Source organism: Felis catus, chromosome B2 (assembly GCF_018350175.1).
Source record: "Felis catus isolate Fca126 chromosome B2, F.catus_Fca126_mat1.0, whole genome shotgun sequence".
Lineage (NCBI taxonomy): Eukaryota > Metazoa > Chordata > Mammalia > Carnivora > Felidae > Felis > Felis catus.
Genome location: NC_058372.1, coordinates 74,649,264 through 74,670,327, shown reverse-complemented (window position 1 = coordinate 74,670,327; position 21,064 = coordinate 74,649,264). Strand labels below are relative to the sequence as shown.

At 35.4% G+C, this 21,064-nt stretch overlaps 1 protein-coding gene and 1 long non-coding RNA gene across 2 annotated transcripts in view; both read left to right on the top strand.

Moving 5' to 3' along the window:
- The window catches only part of ME1 (malic enzyme 1), a 189,471-nt gene that overhangs the window by 104,682 nt on the left and 63,725 nt on the right, over positions 1-21,064 (top strand). The window lies entirely within an intron of this gene.
- On the top strand, positions 10,409-20,363 carry LOC123385452. The gene is made up of 2 exons (XR_006597973.1): positions 10,409-12,792; positions 19,304-20,363. It is a non-coding gene; the product is annotated as an uncharacterized LOC123385452 (long non-coding RNA).

The following is a 21,064-nucleotide window of genomic DNA, read 5'->3' as shown; positions in this document are numbered from 1 at the left end:
TCTTTTTTATTGTCTTTTTCATCTCTATTTCATTTACTCCTGTTCTGACATTGATTATTTTCTTCCCTCTCCTAACTTTATTTAGCTTCATTTGTTCTTTTCCTAGTTCCTTTAGATGTGAAGTTAATTATTTATTTGAGAGGTTTCTTGTTTCTTGAGGTAGACCTCTATTACTATGAACTTCCCTCTTATAATCACTTTTGCTGCATCCCATAGATTTGAATGTTGTGTTTCTGTTTTTGTCTCTTGCTATTTTCTGATTTCTCCTTTGATTATTGATGGCCCATTGTTTTTTCAGCAGCATGTTGTTTAATCTTTGTGTATTTGTAGTTTTAACAGCTTTCTCTTTGTAATGATTTCTAGTTTCATACAATTGTGGTCAGAAAAGCTGCTTGATATGTCTTCTTGAATTTATTGAGATTTGTTTTGTGATCTTACATACGATTAGCCTGGAGAATGTTCCATGAGCACTTGAGAAGAATATGTATTCTGCTTTTTTAAATGGGTATATCTATGAAATTCATTTGGTCTAGCATGTTATTTAAGGTCAGTGTTTCCTTATTGACTTTCTGTCTGGATGATCTCTCTAGTGATGTAAGTGTGATGTTAAAGTGCTCTACTACTATTATATTGCTGTCAATTTCTTCCTTTAGGTCTGTTAGTATTTGCTGTATATGTTTTGGTGCTCATATGTTGGATGCATATGTATTTATAAATGTTATATCTTCTTGCTGGATTGACCCCTTTATCATTATGTAATGTTCTTCTTTGTCTTTTATTACATTGTTAAGTCTATTCTGTATGATGTGAATACAGCTACACGAGCTTTATTTTCATTTCCATTTGCATGGAATATCTTTCTCTGTCCTTTCCCTTTTAGTCTCTGTGTGTCCTTACTTCTGAAGTTAGTCCCTTATAGTCAGCATATAGATACATCTTGTTTTATCATCCATTGGAACACTCTGTCTTTTGATTGGATAAGTTAGTTCATATACATTTAAAGTAATTATTGATAGGTATTTACTTATTTCCAATTTATTGTTTTCTGCATGTTTTTGTTCTCTCTATGAATTCTCTTTCTCTTTCCTTCTTTGATCGCTTTCTTTTATGTTCAGATTTCTTTGTCATTATCTCTTGTGTATTTTTAATAAGTTTTTGCTTTGTGATTACTGTGAGGTTTGCATACAACATCCTATGTGTATAATGGTTGGTTTTAAGTTGATAAAAAAATTAAATTTGAACACATACCAAAACTACATTCTTACACCTCCCCATTTTACATCCCCAACTGATTCTTTTTCCTGAATCAGTTGCCCCTGAAATGGAATGACTGCTTCAGTTTTGCTACCAAAAATTCTCTATATCAGAACTCCATTGATGATTATTAACTAGATGGAAAAAAAAGCTATACCTTAAGTGAGTTTTTAAAAGCTAGTATTACATTTTTTAATGAAAGAAATAAAAACTCCAGCAAGGACTGTATTTTTAATTTTTTTTCCTTTTTTCCTTTAAATGATTAAAATTAAAAGTCAATTGGAATCACCAGGAATGACCACAAAGATGATTATTATAATATTTAGAGACTTTCTCCAACCTTGGCTGCCATCAATTTTATTATGATCTCTCTCATAGTATTTAAGAAAAATAATCTTAGTCTGAAGCCATACCGCCTGCCATATGCTGCAAGGTGTGATGATGGTGTTTTCATAAAGTGATGCTTTTTTTTTTCACCCATTCAGTATTGAATGTGTGTCTCAGACCAGACTTTTCAGAGAAGCTATCAATTTGGTCAAAGTTCTTGAAGGTCATATATCAGATTTCAAAGGAATAAGATATATAGCCCCTGATTATCACGGCCAGATTTACTAAATTTATTTTTATTATTATTTATAATGGTCTCTCTTTTTATTTTTATTTTTATTTTTTTGTATATATGAAATTTATTGACAAATTGGTTTCCATACAACACCCAGTGCTCATCCCAAAAGGTGCCCTCCTCAATACCCATCACCCACCCTCTCCTCCCTCCCACCCCCCATCAACCCTCAGTTTGTTCTCAGTTTTTAACAGTCTCTTATGCTTTGGCTCTCTCCCACTCTAACCTGTTTTTTTTTTTTTTTCCTTCCCCTCCCCCATGGGTTCCTGTTAAGTTTCTCAGGATCCACATAAGAGTGAAACCATATGGTATCTGTCTTTCTCTGTATGGCTTATTTCACTTAGCATCACACTCTCCAGTTCCATCCACGTTGCTACAAAAGGCCATATTTCATTTTTTCTCATTGCCACGTAATATTCCATTGTGTATATAACCACAATTTCTTTATCCATTCATCAGTTGATGGACATTTAGGCTCTTTCCATAATTTGGCTATTGTTGAGAGTGCTGCTATGAACATTGGGGTACAAGTGCCCCTATGCATCAGTACTCCTGTATCCCTTGGATAAATTCCTAGCAGTGCTATTGCTGGGTCATAGGGTAGGTCTATTTTTAGTTTTCTGAGGAACCTCCACACTGCTTCCCAGAGCGGCTGCACCAATTTGCATTCCCACCAACAGTGCAAGAGGGTTCCCGTTTCTCCACATCCTCTCCAGCATCTATAGTCTCCTGATTTGTTCATTTTGGCCACTCTGACTGGCGTGAGGTGATACCTGAGTGTGGTTTTGATTTGTATTTCCCTGATAAGGAGTGACGCTGAACATCTTCTCATGTGCCTGTTGGCCATCCGGACGTCTTCTTTAGAGAAGTGTCTATTCATGTTTTCTGCCCATTTCTTCACTGGGTTATTTGTTTTTCGGGTGTGGAGTTTGGTGAGCTCTTTATAGATTTTGGATACTAGCCCTTTGTCCGATATGTCATTTGCGAATATCTTTTCCCATTCCGTTGGTTGCCTTTTAGTTTTGTTGGTTGTTTCCTTTGCTGTGCAGAAGCTTTTTATCTTCATAAGGTCCCAGTAATTCACTTTTGCTTTTAATTCCCTTGCCTTTGGGGATGCGTCGAGTAAGAGATTGCTACGGCTGAGGTCAGAGAGGTCTTTTCCTGCTTTCTCCTCTAAGGTTTTGATGGTTTCCTGTCTCACATTTAGGTCCTTTATCCATTTTGAGTTTATTTTTGTGAATGGTGTGAGAAAGTGGTCTAGTTTCAACCTTCTGCATGTTGCTGTCCAGTTCTCCCAGCACCATTTGTTAAACAGGCTGTCTTTTTTCCATTGGATGTTCTTTCCTGCTTTGTCAAAGATGAGTTGGCCATACGTTTGTGGGTCTAGTTCTGGGGTTTCTATTCTATTCCATTGGTCTATGTGTCTGTTTTTGTGCCATGGTCTCTCTTTTTAAAGAAGTCACCAAAAATGTAAGTTTATGTGGTCTTCACCCTTACTCAAGGTTGCAATTTAATGGTTTCTTCACCATTCTACCACCATTCTACCAAATATTTGGCCTTAACATACTTTCCTGTTGTTTGTCTTTCTACCATTTCTGCTGCAGTTAATTGCATGGCTGACTTTCTCTGCTGCCTTATTCCACCTGTTCCAATCATTGCCTTTTCTACCTCATCCTTTTTTTTTTTCCTTTAGTTGAATGGATATATTTATAACTTTGATGATTTTATCTATAAATCTGTGAGACCTTTTGGACTCCACCCATCATTATAATCAGCATAGTTTACTTTGGTTTTCATAAGAAATTTAATGAAAACATATGACTCTGTGGGATACCATCTGCTATTCTTCTCTGTGGTACAAAGGTGATGTAAACTATTTGAAAAAAAAGTCAGATGGAAAGAATGTCAATATGAGAAAAGTCAGCAACGATGTCAATTACCAAGGAACATGACTCAAATCAAATTTATGACTCAGAATTTTTTTCCACTTGCCCATACAAAGAAAGATCAGATTGACAATTTAACTATAGCCATGTTTTTCTTAAAAATTCTGTCTTTCTCTCTACTTTTTTTTCAAGTGAATGAAAAAGGGAGGTCATAGAACAATTAGAAATCTGTAAGCATGCCTTAGGTATATGTATTTAAGAATACATATATATATATATTTCTTCAAAGATTAAAGGTGAATTCTCAAATATTTTGTTAGTTTTACATCTTTGCCTATATCCTGACCCAGCCTTCATCTCTTGCTGAACATGGTTTACAACTTTTTCCTTTCAGATGCTTTCCTTGCCTAATACTATTTTATTCAAGTCATTGATTCTAATTGCATTAATTCCAGCATTCCTTTAATAGGGGTGTAAATGTTTTCCATTGGTTTTATTCTATTTGTTTGAGTCTTGTGAATTTAATATTCCCTATTATGCCCTATTTTCCTTACTAGAATATGAATCGTGCCAGAAAATGAACTTTAGGGATGTTTGGGTGGCTTGATCGGTTGAATGTCTGACTCTTGATTTTGGCTCAGGTCATGATCTCACAGTGCTGAGATCAAGCCCTGTGTCAGGCTCTGCACTGAGCATGGAGTCTGCTTAGGATTTTATCTCTCCCTCTCTTTGCCCCCCCCCCCACCTTGTGCTTTCTTGCTCTCTCCAAATAAATAAATAAACACACAAAAAAGAACTTTATTATCAAGGGGTGACTATTCTCACTACCCCACAATATACCCTACCACATAGTGGGTATAAAATAACTTCTTTTGAAAAAGTATTACTTAAACATTAAATCCAACCTTCACAAAACTATGGTGACATATATGTAAAGGAAAGGTGGTCCACTAACATAAACTAGAGAAACACACAGTTTTCCAAATAAAGTGGTTCTGCCTGTGTAAACTAAAGATTTGAGTTTTCATTACATAGGTACATTTATGTTTTAGATTTTGAAGTTTCTCTAAAGAAATATTTTAATAAATTACTGTTGTATCCATCATTACTTTTTCTCTAAGTTTTTACTTAAATTACAGTGTAACATACAGTGTAATATTAGTTTCAGGTGTAGAATTTAGTAATTCATCACTTACGTTGCAACACCCAGTGCTCATTACGACAGGTTCACTCCTTAATTCCCATCACGTATTTAATCCACATACCCCCTCCTGCCCACCTCCTCTCCAGTAACCCTCAGTTTGTTTTCTATAGTTAATTGTATGTAATAGTGTCTATATAGTGTCTATAAGTGTCTATATAGTTAAGTGTCTATTCCACATATAAGTGAAATCATAGGGTATTTGTCTTTCTCTGATTGACTTATTTTGCTTAGCATTACATTCTGTAGCTCCATCCACATTGTTGCAGATGGCAAGATTTCATCCTTTTTGATGGCTGAGTAATATTCTACGGTGTGTATATACATATATATGTATATATGTATATATACATTCATGTATGTATATATATGTATGTACACACACACGCATATATACACACACACCACATCTTCTTTATCCATTGATCATTCAGTGGACATTTGGGCTTTTCCCATAATTTGGCTATTGCTGATAGTGCTGCTATAAACTTTGGGTGCATGTGTCCCTTTAAATCAGTACTTTTGTATTCTTTGAGTAAATACCTAATAGTGCAATTCCTGGATCATAGGGTAATTTTGTTTTGAACTTCTGAGGAACCTCCAGCTTCTGCTCATTGAAAGAAACAATCAACAAAACTAAAAGGCAGCCTACAGAATGGGAGATGACATTTGCAAATAACATATCTGATAAAGGGTTAGTATCCAAAATATGTAAAGAACGTATAAAACTGAACACTGAAAAAACAAATAATCCAGTTAAAATATGGGCAGAAAACATGACTAGACATTTTTCCAAAGAAGACATACAGATGGCCAACAGACACCTTACTTGTTCTCTTTGAATTGATACCAAGGTCTATATAGAGGAATCCCTAAATATTTTATCTGAGCTTATTAAAAGTAAATTATTATATCTATTAAAGATACTAAGGTTTGACAAAAATCTATATCATGCTTCTGCTATCTCTCTTCTTTACTTATTCTCTTAGCTTATTTAGCAAGGTAAAGCAGCCTGGTTTCTTAAAAGCTTGTTTTTCTTAGGTTTCCATCTGTATTACCATGTGTAATAAATTGGAAAATAAGAATATATCTACTCATTGGTAACATTTAAAAAGGAGACTCAATATAGATTTCCTTAATTGTGCTCATAGAAACAAAAACAAAAAACCCCATCAGTGGCAATCCCTTATGTGTCGAAACAAGATTCTTTGTTGTAATCTTCTTTTCTTGCTCTCCTTAATTTAAATGTATTTATAACCAAAAATAAAACAGGTATGCACTTATGAAAGCAGTTTAGTTTTTATTTTTAAGACTATGTATGTGGTCAGTTTGGGGAAATAGTACAACAATATTTGAACAAGATGTAGTTTCATTAATGGGGATTAAAGATGCTGAAAGGAAAAGAATCATTATGGAAGCAAAGTTAAAAAGTTGGTTTGGGGTAAAGTAGGAAGTTAAGGGGACTTTTTGTTCAGTAGGAAATGTGAAAATAACTTACAGTTAATATTCTATCTTGACCTAGCCTTATTATTGATGACCAGTGCATTTCAGTTAGTAAAAGCTGGTCCTTCTCGCGACCCCTCCTGACATCTCTGACGCACTGTGCTGCAGCCACACTGTCTGCACTGCCTTTGGAGTCATTGAACTCTCAAGTCATGTTCCCCACTCAGAATATTTATTCTTGCTCTGCCCTCTGAAATATTCTTCCCCCAGAAATCAACTTGTTAACAACCTCATCTTTTTCAGTATTTGTGGAAATCTTACCCTCTTCTAGACTTATCCTGATTACCCCAATGGTACTGAACTCTGCCCCACCTTCCGCCCATCCCTGGCCCTCCTGATACTCTAGCTTTGCTCTACTTTTTCTTGTATAATTTTATATAATTTATCCACTTATTACATTTACTGCTTATTGTGTGTCTCACCTGCTAGAATGTATGTACCCTAAGTACAGGGATCTAGTTCTTCTTTTTAGGAACAAGTTCTTACATCAATGCCTGGCACAGAATAGGTATGTAATAAATATTTGTTGATTGAATTGAACCCCTCAAAGAGAGGCCACACAGGAGAATGTGAGTGGATTGGCACAAATCTTTCACCATTACTAGAAAATTACATTTTAAACATGCTTTACTTTTGATGAGTTACCAGCATCATTTTTATGTGGAAAGGAGAACCATAGGACATGGTGAGGGATGAATACTTCATTTTCTCAGGCCTCACAAACATCAAGGGTTATCTATCCCTTGATGGGTGGAGATAAGTACTGTGATTGGTATGTTACATAAAGTTAAATACTTTTAATGTAAGTTGGTGGTGAATATTTTTTGAGCTGATATATTTCAAAGTTCTAACATTGAAAGCTGTAATGAAATTTGTATAAAATTTGCTATAATCAAGAGTTTAAACAAAATAATCATTCATATTGCCAAGATGATCACATTTTGGCTAACTCAGTTTTCCATCATTGACAGTTGTTTTTATTTCCCTAACTGTAAAACAAGCCAGAATTAACACAGCATGCCATGATTTTGATTTAACCATGATGTAGTGCTTAATTCATAAGGCTGTTTTTCTTTTTGGCATCCCCAGATGGTGACTCATTTTTTTTTTTCACATCTTCAGCCAAAATAGTACCATATCCTGTAGTATTCATGGTAAAGATCACCATATTGGTAAACATAAAACAAAACAAGCAACTGTTAAATTTATTGTTAACCAATATGGTTAGGTTGGGATATGTAGAAATTTGAATGGAAAAAAGGTTGAGTCATACTGAGCACATGTTGGAGTGGTGTTGCCTGAGATAGGTTCACAGTCCATTTCTTTAGCCTCCGAGAATGACTTTTTTGCTTCAGTGGTTTGAGATCTGACTCAGCTCAGGAAGTGTAGACAGCTGGTTTTGCCAGCCTACAAAGGCCATGTCTCAGGGGCAAGTGGGAAGTAAAACCTGGGCTTTCAAATTAATCCTCATCTCCATCAAAGGGAAAGGTATTTGCCTTCCCTAAGGCTTAGTTCTTTCTCTTGAAAAATGTGAAAAATCATAACAGTACCTACTTTACAGGATTGTTGCGATGACTGAGATAAAATTTTAAAAAAGAAAATTACTTTTTTAACTGCCATAAATAGTAATTCTAATTTTTTCTGTAGGAAGCATGATTTGGGCCAATAATTTAAAAGTTATAAGCTGGCAAATTTGGTTTAGTAGTAGATGGAATATGTAATAGTTAGAATTATCCCAAAATAATGTATGTAAAAGTACTTACTATAATGCTTGCACATAAAAATCACTCACTAATTGTTTTTCTTGGTTATTTTTATTGTTAGTATTCTTTGTGATGTGTCTGTCACTTTATGTGGGGAGATACGCCTAGTATATAAAGATTTCTGCCTTAAGTAGAGGAGGATGGATTAGAACTAAATATTTTCTAGGGCGCTTGGGTGGCTCAGTCAGTTAAGTGTCTGACTCTTGATTTTGGCTCAGGTCGTGAATCTCACTGTCATGAGATCCAGCCCTGTGTCAGGCCCCATGCTGGGTGTGGAGCCTGCTTGGGATTCTCTCTCTTCCTCTCCCTCTGCCCCTCCCCCGCTTGCCTGTGTGTACTCTTTTTCTAAAAACAAACAAAAACCAAAAAAAAAAAAAAAAAAAAAAAAAAACCCAGAAAACCCAATTAAGTATTTTCGGAAATATTCAAACTTTAAGATGCTGTAAAGTATTAAGGAAGCTGTGTTTTGTTTCATCATTCAGGGTTGATCTATATCATAAAATTCAGCAGTTCACTGATAATTGTTACCATTATGAGTCAGGTGAAAACGTTTGATCATCTCATTATATAATTATACTTGACCCCGAGGAATAAGCTTCTCATTCAGCATTTTAAACTATTTTGTTTTACATAAACGTTAGCTTTCCCTTGCTATCCAAAGTTTATTTCATTAGTAGCTCAAGAGACAGATGGCAAGGTGATTAATTCATTAAAAAATATTTCACAAAAAGTTTTTGTTTGCCTTGCTTTATATTCCCTGTGCTACATATTAATTGTATAGTCAGCTGCAAAATAAGTTCATAATAAAAAATAAAAGTAAATACAATAAAAGTGATACAAAGATACTAAAAATACTGAATTAACTTTGCAAAGGTTAAAATGAGACTTACGCATAGATAAGCCATTCATGCCAATCAACTAGACCAGTCCTTTCTCTCTCTCTCTGTGTCAGTCTTTTTCATATATATCTATGTCTGTATCTTCTGATTGTATCCCAAAGCAAATTGAAATAATTGCTTCCTCTTGAGTATCTTCTGTGACCCTCCCAATGTTTTCCTGTGCATTTGTCTCAAGAACAGATTCATTACTAAAGCCATCCAGACCGTTTCTCTATTATGTCCTTGAGCCATGCCTTGATTCCATTTCCATGGCCATCCCCAACTTCCCTAGACCTTGATTTTGAGTTCAGAAACCTTGTAAATTCAGCTTTTGGTATAATGGAGAAAATAGAAATGACAATAACTGTAAGCTTGGGGCTGAATTTTGAATACGTAGCTGTGAAGATAAGCAGTACCCTAACGACTGTGGTAAAACAGTTATGGAAAACTAGGTAATTTGGTTCAACTATGAGTTTTTTTCTTTCCCTCAATGTTATAATTCCCTAAACAAAACAGTGTGATGATATTTTGTGTTATTTGAGTTAGAAACAAATAGGAAATATATGTGCATTCAATAGAAGCTTCATTCAATGGCCATTCCAAATCTTGCTGTTTCTGGTGCACTTCACGTATACTCCCACCTCAGGGTCTTTGACCTTGCTGTTCTCTTGAACCTGTAAGCCTTTGTCTCTTTCCCTTCCCTCCTTCAGGGCTTTCCTCATTTGTCACTTCAGTGAAGACTTCCCTGTACCAGTCTGTCTTAAATTGCACTTCTCATGCTGGCTGGCTTTCTTTGTCTCCCTTCTCTGTTTTATTTTTCTCTGTCCTAATTATTACCTCAGAGCATGTTGTATAATTTACTTATTATTTATTGTCTGTCTCCTACAAATGCAATATAAATTCTATGAGGGCAAGGATTTCCATCTATTTTGTTCAGTGCTCTTTCCCCAGAGCCTGACTCCTAGGAAGCACTTAGGAAATATTTGTTGAATATATTCATTTTATCTCCGGTTTCAAAATATTTCACCTTAAGATTTTTCTGGTAGTTAACTAGAATTAAAACATTCATGCTTTTTGTTGTAAGTAAAAGAACAAAAGTGAGAAAACCAGTCCCACTTGGTTTTGAATAGTCCCTATCACGTGGTAAGTTTTCAGTAACTGTTAAAATATCTATTATGTGGGGCACCTGGTTGGCTCACTTTAAGTGTCTGACTTCGGCTCAGGTCATGATCTCACGGTTCGAGAGTTCGAGCCCCGTGTTGGGCTCTGTGCTGTTAGTTTGGAGCCTGGAGCCTGTTTCGGATTCTGTGTCTCCCTCTCTCTGCCCCTCCGCTGCTCACACTCTGTCTCTCTCTCCTTCAAAAATAAATAAACATTTTAAAAAATTAAATATAAAATATCTATTATGCTATCATGGTTAAAGTTGTGTTAGTTTTATAATCTATTCTACACGCATTCCCCTTTTTTCATTCTGATGTCAAGAAAAGATAAAATATATATCCCATAATTATGCATATTAAATTATAAACACAGAATAGATTTCTTCTGAAATTGTATTCTGCTTTACAAGCAGACTTCATTCAGCTAAAGCACTGGAAGTCATCACATTTTTTTTTTTTTTTTTGCCTTTGTTCCTAAATTTAATTTAGGTTGATGTTTATAGGTCACTTTGATAAGAACTCATATGTTATTTTTTCAAAAACTGAAAAAGAATGGAAGTTGTGTTTTTTCTTAGAATCACCTTATACCTCTAATATGCATTAGTTGTCATTAAATGTCGATTTACAGCTCTGTATTATTTTTCAATAAGGAAGAATCATTGGGTGAAAATTTAAATGCTGGCCTACAGAGATTACAAAAAAAAAATCCCCAGACATCTTTTTGAATAGAAAGATAGCCATTTTAATTTGCTAGTTTGGGTGATTTTAGCAATACAGTGCTGTGTGTAGGAAAAGTACATGCTATAGCCAAACAGGACTTAATATGAATGTTTATTTCAGCATGGGTTCACAGTCAATACCACTGATTTTTATAGCTGTCTAAGTTATACTTTTCCTATGGGTATGCTATATTGATTTAGTGGAAAACAAAATTTCCATTTTAGTGGAAAACAAATAGAGTAAAGGTAAAAACAAAACCAAAAACATTATTGACCAGTAAACAGGGGAATTAGCCTAGTCTTCTAGAGTTCTTCCCCAATCATGCCATTAATTTCTATAAACTTAGTTGAAGAAAGTTTTCAGGGTACCTTGAATTATATATTCATTGAACAAACACATTGGGCATCTTTATGTGCCAAGCATTCATTTTGCGAAATGCTCTTAAGGAACTCAGTGTAATTGGGGAGAGATATAAATAAATAGACATTTTTAATAAGCTTCTAGTGGAAATGAGTTTAGGGTACTATAAGAGAATATGGAAAATAATGTACCTAATAAATAATGTGGGGGAGATGAATTGTCAGAGAGGACCTATTTCACTTGTCTCTTCTGGCTTTTATAGAAAGAACAGTTTAGTATTAACTGTTCTTTTTCCTAAGTGCCAAACCATATGAAATTAAAATTAGGGCAGATTTTGCTTACTTTGTACATTTTGATTCACCATCATCCCTAGATATTTTGAAAAGTTATATTAAATTTCCAAGAAATTGGCTTTAATCATGGGTAAGACTGCTTAAATGTGCAAACATATCTGGAATGCTTTCAAAATATTTTTTCACAAGTGAGTGTTTTATGTTTAAACACTTAGACACCTGGTCTCACCACCTTTTAATGTGCCAGATGTAAGATCTTTCCCAGATCTGAAATGCTTGTGTTTTTAAGAGTAAGTAGACTTAAGAAATAAAAAACCAATATAGGAGACTTCATTTTATTTGTAAGATGGATGTTAAAGCAAGTTGACAAATAACATTAAAAAAATTTTTTTTGTTGTTGCCCCTCAGCAGGTATCAAATCTTCTTCATTTCTTCATTCAATAAATATTGGGTATTTTTGCCATATGCCAGGTGGTGTTCTAGGCATTGGAACTATAGATCTATTTTTACTACTAGCATTATTTGAGACTCATCTGTACAGGGTTCTGTTATAATCAACAAATACCCAATTATATGTTCATGGTGAGGCAAGGTTTATAGAATTCTGTCATACTTCCATATGTTTTATTCAGTGTGGTTGTTGGATCAGTTCTTTATTATTGTGAACAGCTTTTTTGTTTGTTTGTTTTCTTAACCTAACAGCAAAAAGATAGAGCAGTTGGAGGAATCAAAACTTGAAATACACAGAGCTCCAAAGACATATGTAACAGAATCCTTAAGGAAAGGAAGGCCAAGGAGTTAATTAGTATAAGAAGAAGCAAGTTCTGACCCTGGATTCATTTTTCTTCTGCATTAGTGTATCACTTATACTTAAAAAAAAAAAAATGTTAGTGGTTGCCTCAGAGTTTGTAATACACATTTACAACTAATACAAGTTCCACTTTCAAATAACACTAGATAGCCACACAACAGTCATAATAGACATACATAATAGTATGTCATAATAGAATATTCCAAATTCCTTCCTGCCGTCTCTTATGACATTGCTGTTATTCATCTCACTTGTCCATATAAACCGTAATCACCAAATACATTATTACCATAATTATTTTGAGCAAACTGTTATTGTTAGATCAGTTAAGATAAAAAAAGGTAATGTTCTTCCTTTCTTTGTGTAGCCCTGAGTTTCTGACCTACATCATTTTCCTTCTCTCCAAGGAACTTCTTTTAATATTGCTCGCAAGGCAGGTCTGCTGGCCCAAAATTCTTCAATTTTAATTTGTCTGAGAGAGTCTTATTTCTCCTTTGCTTTTTGAAGGATAATTTTGCTGGATACAGAATTCTAGATGGTGGTTTTTTTTCTTTCAACATTTGAAATATTTCGCTCTACTTTCTTCTTATTTACATGGCTTCTGAAGTGAAGTCTGATGTATCTTTAACTTTCTTCTTCTGTAGGTAAGGTATTTTTTTTTTCCCTTCAGGTTTATTTCAAAGTTTCTGTTTATCTTTGATTTCCTGCAGTTTGAGTATGTTATATCTAATTATAGATTTTGGGGTGGGGCTGGGGGTGGTAGGGTATTTATCCTGCTTGATATTCTCTGAGTTTCCTGGATCTGTGGTTTGGCATGTGTCATTAATTTTGCAAAATTCTTAGCATTATTACTTCAAATTTTCTTCTGTTCCTTTCTTTCTTCTCTTGGTATACCCATTATGCATATATTATACCTTTTGTCCCACAGTTCTTGACCTACCATTCTATTCTTTTTTCTGTTAGCATTTGAGTTTTAGAAGTTTCTAGGGGTGCCTGGATCGCTCAGTCAATTGGGCCTCTGACTTTGGCTCAGGTCATGATCTTACGGTTTGTGAGTTAGAGCCCCGCATTGGGCTCTGTGCTGACAGTTCACAGCCTGGGGCCTGCTTCAGAAATGTGTTTTCCTCTCTTCCCCGCCCCCTCCCCCCATTCACACTCTGTCTCTCTCTCTCAAAAATAAATGAAGATTAAAAAAAATTTAAAAAAAGTTTCTATTGACATATCTTTGAGATTACTAATCTTTTCCTCTTATATCTAGTTTACTAATGAGCCTATCAAATGCAATATTAATTTGTTACTATGATTTTGATTTTTAACATCTCTGATTCTCTTAGAGTTTCCATTTCTTTGCTACATTACCCATATGTTCTTGTACGTTGTCCACTTTTTCTGTTGGGTCTTTTAGCATATTAACCATAGTCATTTTAAATTCTTGGTTTGATTATTCCAAAATCTTTATCTTATCTGAATCTAGATCTGATGCTTGTTTTGTCTTTTCAGACTGTATTTTTTGCCGTTTAGCATGCTTAGCATTTTTTTGTTGAAAGCTGGATATGATGTATGCTGTAAAAGGAACTAAACAGAGAAGACAGGTATTTAGTGTGAGGGTTTTTGTTCTGTGGCTAGGACTTAGGTTGGGTATACTGTTGGCTATAGCTGTGGTGTTAGAGGCAAAATTTTCTGAGCGTCCTTGTTTTTGTCTCCCTTGTTATCTTTGGATTTTCCTACATACTTCTTAGAGTCTGAGGCTTGTGGGGTTTTTTTGTTTTTGTTTTTTTTTTTTTTTTAAATCTGTAATCTCCTATCATACTAGGCCCCATTGGTGTGTTAATAAACTGTGGGGGGAAGAGGAGGCCTGCTGCAGTCCTATGTTTAGGTCTCAGTCTTTAGTGAACCTAAGATGGGTATTTTTCTTCCCCCATTTGGAAGGCTAGTGGGGCCTTTTTAAGAAGACTGGAAACTGGGAGTATTTCAGAATGGTTACTTTTCTCTTCCTTCTGCTGTAAGCATAAGGGAATTTTTCTCTGATCTTCATTGTGAGAACCTGGTGAGGTTTCTGAAGGGTAAAACTGTGAGGGGTCCTCCTCTAAGAGTGGGCCCCCTAGGAGCTTTTAACTCTCAAGTTAGCCTTTACTGGGCCCCCAGCCATTCATCAATTACAGTTGACACATTGGCACAGATGTTGGCTCCAGTGGCAGGGCTGCTTCCTGGCCGTGTGCTCCCGTGATTACCTGTATTTGCCAATTTGTCTCTTCAGTTCCGTGGGCAGTGTGATTGGTCCATGAATTGTTAATTTTGAGTTGGTTCAGTGTTTTTCTTGCTGTGATGACTGGAGTGTCAGCTTCCAAGTTATTTGCTTGTCAGACCGAAACCTTAACCCTAGATTTTGAAGTCTGGGATGCCGATGGCAGGAGATCCAAGAAGATGAAATTTGCTACACAGAGTCACATTACAAATTTGATTTTTTTAAATGTTTGTTTATTTTTGAGAGGGAGAGAGGGTTAGTGGAATGGGGAAGGGGGGCGGGGGACAGAGGACCCAAAGTGGCTCTGTGCTTCGGTGCAGCACCCGATGTGGGGCTCGAACTCACAAACCGTGAGATCATGACCTGAGCTGAAGTTGGATGCTCAACCGATTGAGCCAACCGATTGTGCACCCCACAAATTTTATTTTTGTTCTCAGTTTTAGTTTGACAGTGCAAGCTATGATCTTGCCTTAGCACATCCTATATGAATCCTTTCCCCATGTTGTGTTACCTTATACTCCATAGTGTTTGCACTGTTCTGCCGGAAGCCTAACTGAACCTCTGTTCTTCCTCGACCTGTGATTATCTATGATGCAGAGTCCACATGTTTGTGGTGGGCATGTGAACATTGCTTTTCAGGCGTATTTCCTACAAATGTAGGATTATTGGCTGATTCTGAGTAAAGTGAGAGCTGAGAGCTCAGATTCAAAGCCATTGAATTTCACAGGCTGTAAAAAAGTTATGGAGGGGTTGTGAGAGGGGGGCTGGGCTAAATGGGTAAGGGGCATTAAGGAATCTACTCCTGAAAGCATTGTTGCACTATATACTAACCAACTGTAATGTAAGTTAAACAAAAAATTAAAGAAAACAGTTATGATAGTGAAGTGGTTAGCATTACACATCTTTTCTCTTACAGTGAGTAAATATGAGAATATAAATATTCTGTTTATAAATGACAATTTAATGGATATCTAAGTGGCTTGCTTATTTTAATTATGTAGTTCCCAAAATATATTAAAAGCTACCCTTGAGAGAATGTTTATTGCTATATTTTCTTATAAAGGAATGCTATCATTCATCTCTTAAGTATTTGTTTGAGGTGGGATTAAGTTTATTTCAAAACAGATGGCTGTGTTAAGACTTAATGTGCTGGCATTTAGTCTAAAAATCTTTAACAGTTTATCATAGAACTAGAGAAATATAGCATATGTTATTAGTCTCTTTCCCTGTTGCAGTTTGTTATTAGTGATAGAACTTCTATAATCAAGAAATTAATAAAGATACACTTTCCATCTATTCTACTTTTTAACATAACCATGGACACATACACTTGTCAATACTATAGGAAAATTTGAAATGTAAAAGTCAGGTAGTAAGCGTAATAATTTTCTATACTCCTTTTCCATATTTCAGTGTTAGCAGATTATTGGGTATCAGCCCAGCAAAGGGAAAGAGCCAGATGATGGAGGGGTAGCAGGCTAAATGATAAGAGTTTCAGGAAATAGGGATTAACAGTGTCCAACACAGCAGTGAATCAGGCAAGGCAAGGATTAAAAAATTGCAGTTGAAAGCTTACCTTTTTTCATTATCAAAATAGGGTTCTTGACATAAAAGGTTAGCAGATGCTTAACCAAGTATGGTCGGTAAGGCACACTTGTGGGCACAGTTTCTAAGCACTGGCAGAATCACTGTCCTGTACACCTGAAAGTAATATTACACTGGATGCTAACTAGCTGGAATTTAAATAAAAGCTTTTTTTAAAAAAGGGGGAAAAAAGCCTCCGTGGAATAAGGCTTAACTGAAGCCGCAGAGATGGTGTCATGTAACTTCCATTTCTTAACACATAACATGAAACACATTCTTGTTGTTGGCAGACAGAATCTTCTTTCAAAACTGGTAGTCCTTTTACCTGATTTGGCACCATAAAATCAATCATCTGCACCTATTAATATAATTTTATTTAAAGAGTTTAAGGGAAAACCAACCTCTATCTTTTTTTAGATAAAAAATACTTCACCATAGAAGAAAAACTTCTTTCCAGTCGTGGAATGTTGTTTCTGGTCACAGAATAAGACTTGACTTTTTAGGGTCTTTTGTTGAAAATATGTTTTGCATTGAGACGTTTGATTGTTTTGTAACTTTTTAAATATTTTGTTAAAAATTGATAACAGTGGAAAACTTGGAAAGCAGTCTTTAAACCAAGGCTCTTGTGAATCTGAGCTAGAAAAAAATAGCATTTCTCTATAATATATCTAGTCAATATATTTAACTGTATTTTTGCAAAAGATTTGCTCATAGGAATATCAAAACCTTATTTTATGTATTTTCTTAAAAGAGATCATTTGAAACTCTCATTTTAGAAACTAATATTGCAGTGTTTGCCTTGATTCCATGGAGCTAATAGTTGAATTCTATAAACGGATATATGAATGTGAATGTAAATTCTAGATGTATAGAATTATAGGCATATAAAACATATATAGATACATAAAACATTTGCATATGGCTAAAGATATGCTAAGTGTATGCATACTAAATCAATATTGTTGCAATAGATATGCTAAGTATATGCATGCTAAAACAATAGAGATTTATAAATACATGATATGCATGGCCTCAGTATTAAAGGAAAACTTCATCTTGGCTTTAGTTGTGTGAATCTAATCCTCACATTTAGGGAGCCAGTCAGAGCCAGTAGCTGATTGCATTTCCAATTATCCCTAACCACAGCAAGCCCAGCTTCCCTGGTATATAGAACCATAGGATTATTTGAAAGCATAATATGGAAGTCTTTCCAACTTTAATGCTGATATCCTTTGTTTCACTTTCTCCTATTTCAGATGGCTTTTAAAAATCTGTCACATACTTCTGTGTTAAGGCCTAGAATATTGTGCTTGGATACAAATTATCTTCCATAACATTTGAAATTGGTACCTTTTAAAATTTAACATACAGTAAACATACATGTAAGGTAGCATATGTTTCAGGAAAAAAAAACCCTTCTCTTTGTTAGGATTTCATGACAGTGTTAAGACTTTTCTATGCCATGGTTTCAAAGGAGAGTTTTGTGGATCTGTTTATTTATTTGGTGGTGGAGTATCAAGGATACCTTCATATTCATATCTTTAAGGTCCTTTAGTCTGTCTCGATGAGTTGGTTTAATGATGGCTACATTTTTAAATGTTGTCCCTACTGTCTTACATTCTGATTATGAAATTGAAACCTTTTCCTTGAAGTCATAACCTCCTATACACTCCATATTGTCTTTACATTGCTTGGTATGTAGAGAATTTGGAATGTCCCTTGGTTGATGTTTTGCTTATAAGGAGCATCACTCCAAATCTGTAATCTCCTCTATTGAAAAATTCCTTCTTAACTGGGGATTTGAAAATATAAACCTTTCTCCTTTTTCCCAGATACCACAGAATCCACAAAATGTTACTGTTATCAACTTATGGGAAAACAAAGTGACTAATACAGCGCATATGAGAAGGAGGAGCAGGGACTTCTTTACTCCACATATGCTTATGATTTAAGCTTTGCCAGCTTTCACGAACCCCCTTGGCAGCCTCCATGTGACTCCGTTGTGGCCACATTCCCCTTCTTCCTGCTCAGCTGCTGTGCACCTCTTCTCTTGTGAACTGATAGGACCAGCCCTCAGAACAGAAGAGGGGGTGAATTCATGACACCATGTCTATAAACTATATTTGACTTACTTAAAAATTTTTTTTAATGTTTATTCATTTTTGAGAGAGAGCCAGAGCATTAGTGAGAGTGGGGCAGAGAGAGCAGAGACACAGAATCTGAAGCAGGTTCCAGGCCCTGAGCTGTCAGCACAGAGCCTGAAGTGGGGCTTGAACCCACAAGCCATGAAATCATGACCTGAGCTGAAGTGATCGTTTAACAACTGAGTTCTAAGCATTGGACTCTTGATACTGACTCAGGTCATGATCTTGCAGTTGTGAGCTGAACGTGAAGCCTGCTTGGGATTTTCTCTCTCCCTGTTTCTCTGCAGCCCCCCTCAAAATAAATAAATAAATATTTAGTAAATAAATAAGTAAGTAAGTAAATAAATAAATAAAAATAATTTCCCCCTCCAAAAAATGACATCCTTCTTCTATTTACCAGTATAGAATAATAATTACCTCTTACAGATTTTGATCTTTATCATAAACTGTTAAACAGCTCGGGGATTTTCCTAACCGTATCTTAAGAGTTGCTCATGCTTGGTCTTTCAGTATTCTTTTCAGCACTTTTTGGGCTATGAACTGGTATTTTCTAGTTAAATAAGAATGATAAGTTCACATATTATGCAGCCTCTTAGAGATTATCAGTTCACAATAGTATGTTAGAGTTCTGAGTTCTCAAATGCTGATTGAAGACCTGTCTTGTTTTGTCTAGTGTTTCTCAAAATCACTTGGTCAAGGACTGCTATGTTTGGAAAATCCCAGTTATCTTGCTGTAGCACATGATTCTGAGAAACCCAGTTTCTTAGATGTTTCTAGTCACTAACCAGAGTGGTGATTGCTTTACTCAGAAGAAAGTTTAATGATTAATAAGATTTGTCCTGCATAAAGATCAAGCTATTTTTTTTTTTAATTTTGAAGGAATTTTAGAGAGAAGAGGGGTTTTGATCATTGCTCATGTACCCAGAAACCTGGAACCTGATCTGTTCTGGAGATCAGCTAACAATTAAAAGAGAAATGAAGAGTGGTGATTTAGAAGATAAGTTATACTATAATATGTAAAAGCAGATACAGTCTGATAAGAAATATATTTTAATAGTATATATGTCTTAGAAAACCCAGTAGGAATTTATCATACAAGTCAACTGAAGGATGATAATATCACTTATTTTACTAACAAGATTTTACAAAATTTTTTTTCTCTTCCCATCACTTGCTCCTGCACTATTTTCTAATATACAATCCTGGGTGGATTAAAGAATGGGATATATGATCTATTTTCACAAATTCATTACAGAGATCTGTAGGCCCAGACCTCTGGGTATACATTTCACATGGAGTTTTGGAATAATATAGAGGTTATTTTTCTTGCTCTGAAGGAATACAGAAGTTTGGAATGAGACAGAAAATATATTTCACAAAGTTAAGACTTTTATTTTTATAAGCATCTACTTATTCTAGAAGTTTATATTTGGCCAAATTCCTAGTTTTAAAACAGAAGATAGGGAACAGAATCTAATTACAATAAATGTTTGGGTCATTCTTAAAGACCTAATGCTCTTCCAAATTCTCATTAACCTGGTCTTTGGGGGGGGAAGGGTATAGGAAAGATGCATTAGTTACTGAGCTTCTTTCTTGATCTTTCTTCACAGATAGATTAATTTGGGGTATAATTACTCTAGATTTTAGAAAAATTATTAAGGAGAAACTGGTGGACATTTCTGGGAAAATAATTTCAGGGAAAAAATCAATTTAAAAAAGAATACTAGCTCTGACTTCTGCGTTATCTCATGAAATTTTAATGTATCATTTGATCGATTCCTAATATCACCCTTAAAGGAAACTAATCGAACAGTCCCAAGATTTGTAGACTATAAAATCCAAATGTATACTGCACTTTATGATAGAAAAGGCATTTAATCAAAGCCTCATAAGAGTTAGCATTCCTTAGCATTACCTGTATATGTAATTTATTATGAGGGAAAAAAAATCAAAACCTAAATGCTAGAGGAACAAGTTCTAGAATACAGATTTATCATTGATAAAGACAATAAGACTAGAACTATTTGTTATCACTGAGTATTTTGAGATCACCCTACCTTTACCCACATGCTATAATAACACTTACCTAAACACATATCTAAGGAAAGGACCAATAAATATTCCCAGGTCATTGTGTACTCAGTTATGGTTTCAAATATCCTCCAGCTTAATCACAACTCTGGTGATAAATAAGGAAATCACACCAGACAAATAAAAACTGATATTTATTTATTATTTTTTTTAATGTTTATTTACTTAAAAAAATTTTTTTAATGTTTATTTATTTTTGAGACAGGGAGACAGAGCATGAACAGGGGAGGGTCAGAGAGAGAGGGAGACACAGAATCTGAAACAGGCTCTGGGCTCCGAGCTGTCAGCACAGAGCCCGATGCGGGGCTCGAACCCATGGACCGCAAGATCATGACCTGGGCTGAAGTCGGGCGCTCAACTGACTGAGCCACCCAGGCGCCCCAATGTTTATTTACTTTTGAGAGAGAGGAGAGACCGAGCATGAGCAGGGGAGGGACAGAGAGAGAGAGGGAGGCAGAATCTTAAGCAGGCTCCAGGCTCTGAGCTGTCAGCACAGAGCTCAATGTCAGGCTCAGACTCAGGAACCGTGAGATCATGACCTGAGCCGAA